We start from the raw sequence: 15,009 nt of genomic DNA, 5'->3' as shown, positions 1-15,009 counted from the left end.
AGGATAGGACCAAATGAATCACTTAATTTGCATCAAGGACAAACCCAGAGGGGGTAACTTGACACACACTATACAGAGGATGACTAAAGTCAGATCTGTACCAAGAATGGATAGCAAACCATATGGCATTATTCATTTCTTCAACTCCCTATTTTAGCTCACCTTCAGAAATTGTTTCCTGCATGGTATACAATCAAATACAGAAAGAAAACTGACAAACTCAGTTTGCTAAAAGCTTCTCTGCACAATGTTTTTCTCTTAAAGCTTTACTTCCTGTCAAACATTCACCATTAAAACAACCTCCCTCCCTTCCCCATTTGGAAGATTTCATATAGTGTCAGACTCAGTAGACAGTTAGACTTTCCAAAAATGGAATTACTTACCTAGAAAGATGCTATATTCATTCTTCTTGGAGTTCTTAAAGCTGAAGCTGAATGATTATTGGTTAGGTAGGTTTTAATGGAGATTCCTTCTATGTGGAACAGCTACGTGTTGCAGTGGATAGACAGTTGAGCCTGGAATCAGGAAGATGTAAGTTTAAATCTGGTCTCATAAACTTAATATTTCTGTGACCTTGAACACATTACATAAACCCTGTCAGCCTCTGTTTCCTAATCTGTAAAATAATAATAATAGCACAACTCACAAGGTTGTTGTCAAATGGGATAATATTAGTAAAGTGCTTAGCATAGTGCCTGGAACATAGTAGATTCTTCTTTCCTTCCCTTCATGTATTGCTTATTGGCTATTCCAATTCCCAAATTCTGTTCAGTAGGGGTTGGAGGGAATATATTTTAAAATGTAAATGGTATAAAAACAAAAGATATTATTTTTTTAAAGTTCTGCTTTTCAGTAAGAGAAGTAAAATATCAAAGGAATTAGGCAGTTTAGAAACAAAACTATCACTCTTTGAAGATGACATGATGGTATACTTAGGGAATCCTAGAGAATCAAGGAAAAAAAACTAGTTGAAATAATAGCTTCAGCAAAGTTGCAGGATCTAAAATAAATCCACATAAATCATCAGCAGTTCTATAAATTATCAACAAAGGACTGCAGCAATAGAAAGAAAGAGAAATTCCATGTAAAATACCTCTAGACAATATAAAATATTTGAAAGTCTACCTGCCAAGACAAACCCAGGAATAAAATGAACACAATTACAAAACACTTTTCACGTAAATAAAGTTGGATCTAAACATTTTGAAAAATATTAATTGCTCATGAACCAATGTAATAAAAATAACAATTCTATCTAAGTTAATTTACTTTTTCAGTGCCATACCAATCAAACTACCAAAAATAATTTTATAAAACTAGAGGAAAACAAAACAAAGTTCATCTGGAGGAACAAAAGGTCAAGAATATGAAGGGAATGAAAAGACTCCATGAGAAGAAATGTGAATAAAGGTGACCTAGCAGTACCAGATATCAAATTATATTACTAAATGCTAATCATCAAAACAATTTGGTACTGGCTAAGAAATAGAGTTGTGGATTGGTGGAACAGATTGAGTATATAACACACTATAGTAAATGATGATAGTAACTGAGTGTTTGATAAATGCAAAGATCCAAGCTTTTAGGACAAGAAATCACTATTTGACAAAAATTTGCTGGAAAACTGGAATAGAGTTGGGCATAAACTGGGTATAGACCAACATCTCACACCATATACCAAGAGATAAGGTCAAAATGGTTACATGATTTAGACATGAAGGGGAATTGGAGGAGCATGGAATAGTTTACCTGCGATATCTATGATTAAGTGAAGAATTAATGACAAAATAAAAGATAGAGATAATTATGGGATATAAAATGGATAACTTTGATTACATTAAATAAAAAAAATTGCACAAACAAAAACAGTACAGCCAAGTTTGGAAGAAACTTGGGCAGAGGAGGGGTGTGTGTGTGTGTGGAATTTATAGCAAGTTTATCTGATAAATACCTTGTCTCTCAAATATATAGAAAACTGTCAAATTTATAAGAACGCAAATTATTTTTCAATTGATAAGTGGCCAAAGAATATGAACAGGCAATTTTCAGAAGAAATCAAAGCTACCTCTAGTCATATAAAAATGCTCTAAATCAGGATTGATTGGAGAAATGCAAATCAAAACAACTCTAACTTGCCAATTCACACTTATAAGGTTGATTAATATAAAAGGAAAATGACAAATGTTGGAAAAGATGTGGAAAAGCAGGGACACTGAAGCACTATTCACGGAGTTATGAACTGATCCAATCATTCTGGATAGCAGTTTGGAACTATACTCAAAGTGCTATAAAACTGTGCATACCCAGCAAAACTACTACTAGTTTTGTATCCTAAAAAGATTTTAAAAAAAAGAAGGACCTATATGCACAAAATATTTATAGCAGTTCTTTTTGTTTTGGCAAAAATATGGATATCAAGGGGATATTAATCAATTGGCGAATGGCTGAAAAAGTTGTATCATATGATTGTGATGGAGTACTGTGGGAAAGGATGAAGGGAGTGGTTTCAGGAGAAACATGGGAAGACCTATATAAATTGATGCAAAATGAAATGAGAAGGACTGGGAGATCATTGCACACAATAACAATGTTATAATGATGATCAACTATGAAAGACTTAGCTACTCTGATCAATACAATCATCCAAGGCAATTCTAAGGTACTCATGAGGAAAAAGTGTCATCCACCTCCAAAGAAAGAACTTATGAACTCTGAGTGCAGATTGAAGTATTTTTTTTTCTGTTTTCATATAGCTAACATGGAAATGTGTTTTGTATGACCATGTTGTACAATCTATATCAAACTGCTTGCCTTTTCAAGGAGAGGGAAAGGAAGGGAGGGAAGTAATTTGGAATTCAAAATTCTAAAAAGATGTTAAAACAGTTTTTACATATAATTGAAAAAATATATAAACATTTAAAAGCTCTGTTATTTTGCCACAATCACCTTTCTAATCCTCTGACCAGCCTCAATCTGTTCCTACATCCATATAATTCCATGGTTTTTGCTCTTATCTGGTTGGTGTCTTGCTTCTGCTCCTGTTTTAATCACCTCCACTGTTTACTACTTGTAGATACCCTCCTGCACCCCAATGCATTCTACTTTTTCTGGCATGTCCCAACAAACATGGAGCCTGGATTCTGTTCTCCCTCCTCTCTGAGCTTGAAGTTTCTCCATGGAAGTTTTTTTTTTCCCCTTCAAATGCCTATAAACCTGTAGAACTTTGAGTAATGGGTGCATATCAGACCACCAAGTTACAATGGCAATATTTCTGATGGTGTTAATCTCAACTAGATTACAAGCAAACAGCTTAAAATAAAACATTAACAACTTCTTGACTCACTAAAATATCAACTATTGAAGTTGGAGAAAATGATTTTTATTGACAGTAAGAAAGCACCTAGATGTTCTGGATGAACTCAGTCAACCAGCCCTGGTGACTACATTCTGAGGTAGGGGAAAAAAAAAAAACAAAACTGGCAGATGTAATTTTTGAACCATTCTCCAGTGATATTTGAAAGCTCATGAAGAGTTGGAGTGTTAAGACAATATTTGAGAAAGACAAATGTTGCCCTGATTTTCAAAAAAGGGAAGAAAATAGAATTTGCTCACTACAGACCAATGAGCTTAACTTTATTTCTAGGAAAATACTTGAACAGGATCATTAAAGATGTGTTTGGCAAATGGAAGGAGGTGGTTAGATTGAACATGGGTTCATCAAAAACAGGTCAAGTCAGAATAATTTCATTTCCCTTTTTTGACAGGTTTACTAAAGTAGTAAATAAGGAGATATATTTTGCTTAGGTTCTGCCAAAACTCTTGCTCAATTACCTCATACTATTTTTGTGGAGAAGGTGTGGAATAAATTGTATAACAAATAGATTAATTTAAAACTGATTGGATTATATAGAGTAGTTGTTAATAGCTCGATATGTCAGGAGGTCTTCCATGGGGTACTATAGAGATTTATGTTTGGGCTTATGCTGTTTGACATTCTTATCAATGACTTGGACAAAGGCAGAGATGGTATTATGATATATGAATGTTATGTAATTTTATTGCATCACAAAAAATGAGTCATATGACAGCAGAAAAAATCTGAAGATGCTCATATGTACATAACAAAAATGTGATATCACATAAATTGTCCTCTTGAACTGATCATTTCACTATACAGCAGTTCATATTTATTATAAGAGAATGTTTCCATTGGAGTAGAGGGATTAGTAGGTAATGATAAACATTTCTAAAATATTAGTGAAACATTTTTAAAAGTGAATAGAAGAAAGTAAAGGGAGGTACAGAAGGTGGCATATAAGGAGTCATTTGTAACTACTGTGTCGCTGTATTAAGCTTGATTGTGTGTGTATGTGTGTGTGTGCATACATATATACCGTGTGTATATGTACACATATATGAATTACATAATATAACTGTATATGTGACCTAAAAAGATATAAATCTTTTGTTAATTGAATTTTCAGTTGAACAAAAGCTGGAAGAAATAGCTAGGACCTTGGAAGATAGAGCCAAGATCTAAAAAGATCAAGCATTGGGAATCATCTAATAAGATCAAATCCAATAGGCATAAATGTGAAGACTTACATGTGAATAAAAAAATCAACCCCACTATTATGAAATGAGGAAGGCATGACAATTGTTTTGCAAAAAAAAATCTGGCAGTTTTAGTGAAATGGAAACTTATTATGAGTCAGCACTGAGTTACGGCAGACCAAAAAAAAAATGAATGGGTTCATGGACTGGATTAAGAGAGGGGGTAATGTCAGGAAGAATTTTGTAACAGCTGTCCAAAACTGGAATGGACTACCTTGACAGGATTTTGGTTCCCTTTCCTGTGGAGATCCTCAAACAGAGGAGGAATGATTATCATCAGGTATATTATCCCAGGGATTCTTTTCATACAGGGTTTGGATTAGATGGACACTGAGTTACCCCTCCAACACCCAGCTTCTGTGATTTTGTTTTCCAATGAAACAGTGTGAAAAAGGCATTAGATACAATAACTACTGTAAATGAAAAGATTCATGGAAAGAAAGTTGACATGAAAATCCCTAGATTTGTCATGGAGAACAAGAAATGAAATACATCTCCCTACTTGGAAATGAGAGGCTGGAGAGGACTAGGACAGAATATCATACATACTGTGAAATACAATCATTGTATTTATTTAACTGTTTTTCTTTGCTTAACAGTATGCATTAATCTAGAAGAAAGAAGGGTTGATGTTGTTTCCCCCCTAGAAGTAGCTATGATGCAACAATTGAGAATTTAAAACATTTGATATATTTACAGATGAACAAAGAAAGGATTATAGAGAATGAACAAAAAGTGTAACACAGTACTATTACAATAAAGTTAAAGCAACTTCTGACTAAGATTGGTTGTTGTCCTTCATAATCAAAGAGGACAAAAGTGATATCACTATGTCAGGGTCAATGTACAGAGTGTCCAACTGTGAATGATCAGAACAATATGAGCTCAAAAGGCTCTACCACAGGTCAGGCACAAATAGTTCAAAGGAACATTTGGAAGGTAGATGTTTCTAAATTTACACATCTCACATTTCTTTTGAGCTAGTGTAATTTTGCTTCGTTCATAGAGTACAGTGCCTTCTTTTGATGTGGGTAGGCCATGCTGGGCAGTCCTGTGTCAGTGTCTTCCAAGTCTCACAATCAATTCCAAAGTTCTTCAGAGAGACCTTGAGAGTGTCCTTGTATAGCTTCTTCTGACTTCTCTGTGATCTCTTGCCTTGTGTGAATTCTTCATAAAGTAGTCTTTTAGGCATTTGAACAACATGGCCAGCCCATCAAAATTGCACTCCCTACAAGGGTTTGAATACTTGGCAGTTCAGCTCAAGAAAGGGCCTCAGTGTCTAGTACCTTATCTTGACAGGTGATCTTCAGAATCTTCCTAAGATAATTCTTATAGAACAATTCAATTTCCTGGCATATTGTTGGCATACTGTCAAGGTTTCACAATTATACAACAATGAGGTCAGTGCAACAGCTCTATATCTTCCATTTGGTGGGCAGCCTAATACTTCTCTCCCATACTTTTCTTCAGAGACTCCTAAACATGGAGCTAGCTCAGGCAATGTGTGCATCGGCCTCTTCATCTTTGTGAACATCCTCGGAAAGTATACTGACAAGATAAGTGAAATTATGCACAGCATTCAAAATTTCTCCATTTGTTATAACTGATGTTTCCACATATGGGGAGTCCAGTGCTGGCTGGTGGAGAACTTCTGTCTTCTTTATGTTAATTGTTAGGCCAAAATTAGCTCAAGTGGTAGAGAATCAATCCATATTAAAAAGGGAAATTGATGAAGCAATGATCGATAAAACTAAAGAGAAAGAAACTTTACTTCTGGCTAAGATGGTGATACAAAAGGTGCTTGATAAGCACAGATACTCACAAAACACTACAACAATGATTTAAAAGGACACTGAATGAAATAATGATAAATAAGTAAAACTAAAGGGAAACACTAATAAGTTCCTCCATCAGTCTAGGACTGCTGACAAAACCCTGCAATAATGATGCATGGAGAGATGTGAGAGGAAGGTGAGGGAGGCTCTGAGGCCAACCTGATTTCTGGATAACAGGGCCTAAAGCCAGCATGATCTAGATCACAACCTGTTGAAGTCACAGCAGGTGAACGAGTAGGATCTTGGTAGATAGATGAAAGGGGACAAAGGGTGGGTAATACATGCTTGCTTCCAGGTCTTGCAAGAAGTCTGAAGACAATGTTCCTATTGGAGCCACAGTAAGCAACAAGGATAGCTACTACTAGTTGATTCCCTAAAAGCAGCAATTTCCAATTCCTAGGAAGCCCACAGAGGGAGTCCCTCCAAGTATCTTGAGATCAAATTGGTTTCTGACATCTAGGCAGAGTTCAACAGGGGTACAACAGGGGAAATAGTCATATCCCACTTCACCATCATCATCATTATCATCATCATCAACAACCCTTTCAACAGTAATGACAATAATACATAGCATTTATATGGCACTTTAAAGTTTGCAGTGATACGGGCTATCTGATTTAATTTCTATTAGTAAGAAGGACAGCAAGATAGGACTAAAACTAACAACTGTGTTGGACCATGGGGATGCAAAAACAGAGGTCAGGAATTTTGACAGAGGGCAGGACCTGTTGACAAACCTTACATTCAGAACTATGAGAGGGCAATAAGAATGGGATCCAAATTTCAGAGAAGACAGGGACAAACAAGGACTGTTGGCCTCTTCCACCTGTGTGGAAGGAAATGGAGCTTGGTAAAAAGTCTCAGTCCAAGTATTGAGGCTGGAGAGAGGAGTAAATAGAATAAAACTCCAAATATAATAAATACTGAGTTAAAGGAAGTCAAAGAGTTAAACTCAGAAGAGGTGAGTAACTTTACAGTAAGTACAAGAGGAGTCTCAGTGAAAAAGAGTGCCTTGATTACAAGGACTCAAAAGAACTGACAGGAATAAAAATAGCAAGTGATAACTGAAATTAGAGGTCCTGAAGGTAAGATTGGATAGAGAATAAACAGCCTAGATTGGATAGTAGAAAGCATGACTGACGCAGTGGACTCCTTGGGAAAAAAGTTTATGGTGCAAAAAGAATGCAATGATTAAATGAGGCAACCAGAAACACTAGCAAGAATTCGAAAGACCAAAAAATTAGAAGTATAAGATATTTACTATTAAAAACAACTGAACTGGAAAACAAGGCAAGAAGAAATAATTTAAGAACCATTAGACTTTTATAAAATCATAACCAAATGAATAGAAATAAATCATAGAAGGAAATTACACAGATATGATAAAGTCAGAGGACAAAGGGAAAATAGAAGGAATACACCAGTTACTACCTGAAAATAACCCTAAATGAAAACACCCAAAAAATCCATATATGAAATCCAGAGATTCCAGGAAAAATAAAATGTAACTGTCAACATCAAAAAAAGAAAGAGTTCAAGAACCATAGAAGCAGAGTCAAGGTCACAGATTATACTTTATTTAAAGAAGAGGAAGTCTTGGAATATGATATAAGAAAAGGGAAATTATATATATATATATATATATATATATATATATATATATATATATATATATATATATTTAAAAGCTTATAGTTAATAATAACATCCTGCAAAACTGTGGAGAGAGGCTGCCAAGTTTAGATGAGGGCTGTCTGCTAACTTGTAGCATCGGGGTGTCCTTGTGAGACTCAAGTGAGGCAGAAGGCAGAAGCCATCTTTAGCCTCTTTTCTCCCTATTCTTCTCTCCCTATCCTTCTATTCCTGCCAGGAGGGGAAAGAGGAAGTTAGAGCCTGATGCCACTCTGCTTTTCTCAGAGACAGGGAATAATGATCTAGAATTGTATCTATCTGCTGCCTTAAATATTGTGTCTGGAGGGTTTGATCAGGTTCAATCTAATTTCTGATCACTTTATCATTATTATAGGAAAAGGGGGGGACCCAGAATTTTATATTCAAGGTTTGGCACCTTTCACACTAAATGTCAATTCTGCAATGAACATACACAGTGAATGGCAAAGAAACACATTTATCCAAATCAGTAGCAAAACAGAAATCAGAAAAGGCATACATAAGAGACTATATACCAAACAACAGTGAAAAAATTCTTCCATTGGCAAAACTCCACAAAGCCTCTAGTATAGCAAGCTGGAATTGGGAACATGATAGAGATAACTAGCTCCTCTCATGCCTTCCAAGAGTCTTTTTCTTATTTTGTTTTGGCTAGGCAATGGGGTTAAGTGACTTGCCCAGGGTCACACAGCTAATAAGTGTCAAGTGTTTGGTCTGAGGCTGCATTTGAACTCAGATCCTCCTGACTTCAGGGCCAATGCTCTATTCACTGTGCCACCTAGTTGCCCCAATCCAAGAGTCTTTTTCTTCAGCAACCTGAAGTGGGGTTGGCATCTTCTGTCTTCCCTCTCAAAGCTTCAAGTACCCAAAATGACTTGATACTTGAAGACTCATGAGAATACTTGCCTGAAGAATGATAAAGAGGAATGAGGAAGGCTAAAGGTCTCTGGCTCTCATCAACTCTGTCATGGGGCTTTGGAACATGAGTTACAATTGCTTCTAATACCAATGGGAAAAAATGGAAATAAAGTAGAGAACTTTCAAGAAATCCAAATAAAAAGAACACAAAAAACTAGAAAAAACAGGAAATATAAATGTATTTGGATATTTGGAAGAAGTGGAATGATAATACCTACGTTCTGATTAAGGAGAAGAGACAAATACTTTCCTGAGAATTTCACTATCTTCAAGGCACAAATTAACAAATGTAGAATCTGAATGTCTTGCAAGAGTAAAGAAGAGGAGAAAATATACACTAGGGGAGGAACTTATTAGTTGGTTCACCTCAGAAGAATGGTATATACACATGGAGAAGCAGGAGGTGAGAGCAAGCATCTCCTGAATTTCATTCATTTAAATTAGGACTCAGATGTGTGTATATATGCACAAATGCACATACACATACAAACACACACACATACACACTTACCAGAGAGTTCAATGAAGAAATATAATCAATTTGTCAGGGAAAGGGGTTGGGGGGGGAAGAAGTGAGAAAGAAGGGAAGTTTATGAGTTATAGTAGAGTTAGTTAGGAGATAGTCAAGAGCAAAACTGCCTTTGATTTTAGAAGGAGAATTATGAAGTGGGTAATAAAGGGAGAAAGAAAAAAAAAGAGGGACAAAGAGTGTTCTGGGAATGGGCTGGTTGAATAAAAGAGGGTGAGGGGAGTAGTATCTGACCTGTCATTTATAGATTACTAATATTTATCTTATTCTTTTTCTTTCTTAGAATTCTCTCTCTACTTCTCTTTCTCTGTGTCTCTGTGTCTCTGTGTCTGTCTCTCTCTGTCTAGGAGATGAAAAATTCTGAAGTGATATGATAAAGGGAAAAAACCATAATTAATAATCATAATCATGAATGTGAATGAAATTAATTTACTCATAAAAAGGAGGAGAATGACAACATGGGTTACAACAAAATCCAACAATACTTTGCAAAATGTACACCATATTCATAAGGAGCTTGCATAGAGATTTGGAGCAAAATATACTATACTTCAGGAAAATTTTTAAAATAATAAAAGGCCTCCTGATCATGATCTCAGACAAAACAATACTAAAGGAAATAGACATGATTAGAGTTAAGTAAAGAAACTGTATTGTGCTTAAATAAACCATACATAATGAAATAATATAAATATTTTATATTCATGGTATGCATGATATATCATCTAAGCATTTAGAGAAAAAGCTAATCAAACCACAAGGAGAAAAAGACAGCAAAGTTAAAATGGTCAAAGTCTTCACCGTGCCTTTTTTAGACCTAGAAAAATCTAGCTAGCTAAAATGAGATAAAAGCTAAGGGCCTCAAGAAAATTATTGAAAAGTGAGATGTGATAGATCTCTTTCAATCACTAAAAGGAATCAAAAGAATTAAACAGAGCTCCCAGCTGTTTCTCACAACTTAACAAAAATTGACCAGGTTTTAGGGAATAAAAAACTCATAAAGAAATTCAGAAAAGTTGAATTTTTTTTAGCTTTTCATAGCTAAAATATTTTATTTCACTTTGTTTTTAATAGTACTACATTTTTTCCTAATTACATATCAAGACAATTTTTAACATTCATTTTTACAAGATTTTGAGCTCCAAATTTTTCTCCCTCCCTCTCCCTTCCCCTCTTCCTAAAATGGTAGGCAATTTAATATAGGTTATGCATGTAAATAGCTAGCATTTTTATAGCACTTTTAGGTTTGCAAAGGGCTTTACAAATATTAACTGATTTTATTGTTAAAAACAATTCTGAGAGGTAGGTACCATTGTTATCGCCTTTACACAGATAAGGAAACTGAGGCAGCCAAAGACTAAGTGACATGCTCAAGTTTAAGTGTCTGAGGCAGGATCTGAATGCAAGTCTTTCTTGCTCTAGGTTAAACTCTATCTACTTTACTGCCTAGCAGGAATGAGAAAGCTGTTAGACTGATACAGTGAAAAGAAGCAATTAGGGCAACCAATGCATTGTTACAGTCACTGGACTGGCCAACAGAATGGAACTGAATTCAATTGCCTTCAAAACCCCATTCTTCCCTCTACTAGCTACATAACTTAAAGCAAGACACTTCAGATCTATGAGTTAACATGGGAAACCTGCCTTCAAATTCTTTCTCTGCAAGCTTTCTGATTGTATGATTTTGGATAAGTCACTTAACTTTTTTTTTTATTTTAATTTATTTTGATTTCCTAACAATGACTTCCATATGCTTTTAAGTTTAAAATTTTTCTCCTACTTCCTCCCCTTCTTCCTCCCCTCCTTCCTCCCAAAGATGGCACACAATCTGATATAGGCTATACATTTACTTTCCTATTAAACATATTTTCACATTAGTGAAGTTGCAAGTAAAAATTAAAACCAATAGAAGCAACCATCAGAAAGAGAAAACAAAACTCAACAGAAGAGAAAAAAAAAAGGTAGCCATTCAACTTCCCTAGTTCTTTCTTTGGATGTGGATAGCATTTTCCATCACTAGGCGTCACTCCTTTTCAAATGTGTTTCCTGTAAACAACATATTGTAGGATGATGGTTTTTAATCCATTTTTTTAATGAGGAAATCAGCAAAGGCAAGAAAGAAACAAAATTGTGACTTTTTGTATGCTATATTAGAGTATACTTAGAGAACTCCAGAGATTAAATTGAAATAATTAATAACCAGTCAAGTAATAGATTGCAATATAAACCCATATAAATAATAAAACTTTCAGTAGAGAACTTGTGAAACACAGGAGAAAGAAAGCAATTTCATGAAAAGAACAACAGAATGTATAAAATACCTGGAGTATCCCTACCAGACTTAATCAGGAACTACATGATTACAAACAGAAAAAAAAAATTCTAAAAATGAAGGAAAACCCTGAAAATGGACAAGGTAGGCCTAGAAATCAGGCTTTATGGAGAATTGACCTGCCACTCTTGCAACTACCATCACCAGCTGATGACCACCTGTCATTTGCAGCTGCAATTAAGCCCCAGAGCCTTGAAATCAAGCACTCATCAGAGCACACTGCTTCCATCCCAGAACCCTTCACATCAATAATGGGAACAGCCCTTAAAGAGAAATAAACAGGGATCCACAAAAACTGTTGATCAGCTATCACCTACAGGTCAGGCAAGCCAGCCTAGCTGAAGCAACAAAACATTCTGAGGGAAAGGTACAAGGAGAAATGTGCCAAGCGAGTCAGACTACTATAACCACCCTTCAGACTTATATGGAGACAGACCAGGACATTTAGCTTGAGAGAAGAGAATGGCAAGGCCTCCCAGACCACTAGCCCTCCTTCCAGCCCAGCCTCTGTAGCCATAGTACAGGGAAACAACCCTTATGGAGATGTGATTTGTAAACCACTTCTATAAGTGCTACAGACCCTACCACCTCAGCAGGTGTAGCTACTAAGGATTTAGAAAAGAAAATTGTTGCCAACAAAATCATTATCAAATGGTTCAATGACAGAAATGAATATGGTCCTATATTCCCTTAACATCTTATAATGATGGTTTTACTAATTAATAAGATCTATTACCATCTGCTTTACTGCTTCACCCTAAGGAACACAAGACCTTTCCATCTGATTGCAGCTAAACTTGTCATATGCCCAATGATCTATGAGCTCCTTGAGAGCAAGGACTCTCTTCCTTCTCTGCTTATATCCCCAGAACTTAGCATAATACTTTGCACATAATAAGCTCTTTATTTTTTTTTGTTTGTTTGTTTCATTCATTCATCTATTCAATCATTCAGAATGAAATAGGAGGAAGGAAGTAGACTGGATGGCTTCAGATAAATTGCAAATCTCCTCTAATCACCTCAAACTTCTCCCAGAAGCAAAGACTCTCCTTTTAATTTACAGTGTTGTATGTTGTGAGTCATGGACCACTACCATCTCAAGACTATCACAGTTAACTATTACTCAGAAGGCAACTGAAAAGCGCATGTTTGATGTGTGCAACCAGCAAGACATAATGAATAAAGAACTATGAAAAAGAAACAAAATAATATCATAAAATAAATACATCAATATTTTTAAAAGGTGGTTAAGTGGCAACATTGAGATGTAGTTGAGCTTTTGTGCTTGACTGATAGTGTAATGATGTGCAGAGAAAACAAAGAAGACCCCCAGAACATTTGGTGAGCCCTTGCGGCCATTTTTTCAAAGGCGGAATGATGAGCAGCTATGAATGACTGGTGAGCTGTATAATTGGAGAGAATATTCACAATGAAAGGTTCATGAATATGTTTTAATAAGGAAGAATTCCTAACAATTAGAAATATTTCAAAGTGGAATAGTATGTCTCTAGAGGTAGTGGAATCCCCATCATGAAAGGACTTCCAGGACAGCCTAGATAATCATTTGTTGGGTATATTACAGAGCAGGGGTGGGGAACCTACAGCCTTGAGGCCACATGTGGCCCTTTAGGTTCTCAAGTGTAACCTTCTAACTAAATGCAAACTTCATAGAACAGATCTGTTAGAGGGCCACGTGTGCCCTTGAGGCCACAGGTTCCCCACCAATTATAGAGTATATTCTCAATATGCTTGGGTTGAGGGTTGAACTATGGTGGCCTCTGCTGTCTTTTTCAACTCTGGAGTTCTATGACAATGATGGTGATACCTCGATATAAGTTAACTAGTGTTTCATGGCCTACTAAACTTTAAATCATTGTGTATATACACACACATATATGTATATAATATAAATAATTGTATCTCACCCCAAATTTGTGTATTTCTACTTTTGATTTACCTATTCCAAAAAAATAAAAATTATTCTGGTTGGCTCGAATTCTTAACACTAAAAAGTCCAGAGCGAAGCCCCGAAGAGGCGCCTCGCCGCGCATACTCTTTCCTTTCTATCCCAGCTCCGTGTAGAGCAGCACCCGTCGCAGCCGCCGAGATGTTGATGCCCAAGAAGAACCGAATTGCCATCTATGAACTCCTCTTTAAGGAGGGAGTAATGGTAGCCAAGAAGGATGTCCACATGCCAAAGCACCCTGAGCTGGCAGACAAGAATGCCCAATCTCCATGCAATGAAGGCCATGCAGTCTCTAAAGTCTCGTGGCTGTGTTAAGTTTAGGAGCAGTTTGCATGGAGGCATTTCTACTGGTACCTCACCAATGAGGGCATTCAGTACCTCCGGGATTACCTTCACCTGCCCCCTGAGATAGTGCCTGCCACGCTCCGCAGAAGTCATCCCGAGACACGAAGGCCAAGGCCCAAAGGTCTGGAGGGTGAGCGACCTGCCCGGCTTATTCGAGGTGAAGCTGACAGAGACACATATAGACAAAGTGCTGCTCCCCCTGGTGCTGACAAGTAGGCTGGGTCTGGGTCGGCAACAGAATTCCAATTTAGAGGTGGATTTGGTCGTGGACGTGGTCAACCTCCTCAACAAAAACTGTAGAGATATGTTTCATATTGAATAAAATTTGGGGGAAAAAATTAAAAATAAATAAAAAGTCCAACACTCTTGAAAATAACTTTTTAAACCCCTAATGCGGTAGATTAGAATTATCATCTCCTTTATTTTGCCTGATTCTGAAAACCAAGCAGATTTTTAATTCAGGCCTCAGTAGTAAAAAATTTACAGGGTCACCTTTGGATCCTGATTGTTTCCTGTGACACACACCAAAAGAGACTTATAAGGATATATATTCCAGAGAAGTGACTCTAAAATGCATGACAGTGATTTGTTTTAGGATAAAGAAGACACAAAGCCAATGTGAAAACTTAGAGGAAAACACATTCCAATAGACTTGCTGAGGGGTATCAGACACAGAACGAGGGAAATTATTGCAGTAGTCTAAAACCCAGACAAAGAACTGGAGCACTACAAGCAGTCATCTCGTGCAGGCGTTTGGTAACGGCATATTTACCTAGGATTCATCATATCAGACCTACAT

General features: G+C 36.4%; 1 pseudogene; it reads left to right on the top strand.

Moving 5' to 3' along the window:
• Positions 1-13,976: 13,976 nt before the first annotated feature.
• Positions 13,977-14,549, top strand: LOC110199238 (small ribosomal subunit protein eS10 pseudogene; annotated as a pseudogene).
• Positions 14,550-15,009: the final 460 nt, after the last annotated feature.

Source organism: Phascolarctos cinereus, unplaced genomic scaffold, assembly GCF_003287225.1.
Source record: "Phascolarctos cinereus isolate Bilbo 61053 unplaced genomic scaffold, phaCin_HiC Scaffold_4;HRSCAF=312, whole genome shotgun sequence".
NCBI classification, from domain to species: Eukaryota; Metazoa; Chordata; class Mammalia; order Diprotodontia; family Phascolarctidae; genus Phascolarctos; species Phascolarctos cinereus.
Note: the sequence above shows the minus strand (reverse complement) of the source record. Positions and strands in the feature narration are given on the sequence as shown.